Here is a 521-nt window from a genome sequence, read left to right as displayed (position 1 = left end):
TATTTTGATTTTCTGAACAAGAAGCAGTGTTGCCACTTGCCCGTACACAAAATGACAAAACTTCGACGCGTAGTTTGTCTAAAGGCAACACATTTTGTGAAGTCGATTCTATGTCGTAGAGGGTAGCCAACGATCAATGTCTCTGAGATAATATCAGCATACCGAAAGTATAATATTTATGGATCGCTTCGCTCGCCAAAACGCTGGTGAGAACACCTGTTACTATATCGGCGTATCTTTGGCGAACAAAATTCTTCCACCTCAGCTAAACCTGTGTATTGATATTTTTTTAAATATTTCCATCAATTATTGAAAAAGGTGAGAAAACGCAGAAAAGCTGAGAAAAACGTTGGAAAAACGCTGATTTTGGGCGTATCTTTGATGAAATATTTAAGTCACCTTATCACAAAATTTTTAGACCCAAGCTAAATCTCTGTACCAAATTTGAACATTTTCTGTCTATTACTTGATGAAAGAACTGAGAAAACGCAAAAACGATAATTTTCGGCGTATCTTTGGCG

This window comes from Nilaparvata lugens, chromosome 4 (assembly GCF_014356525.2).
Source record: "Nilaparvata lugens isolate BPH chromosome 4, ASM1435652v1, whole genome shotgun sequence".
NCBI classification, from domain to species: Eukaryota; Metazoa; Arthropoda; class Insecta; order Hemiptera; family Delphacidae; genus Nilaparvata; species Nilaparvata lugens.
Note: the sequence above shows the minus strand (reverse complement) of the source record.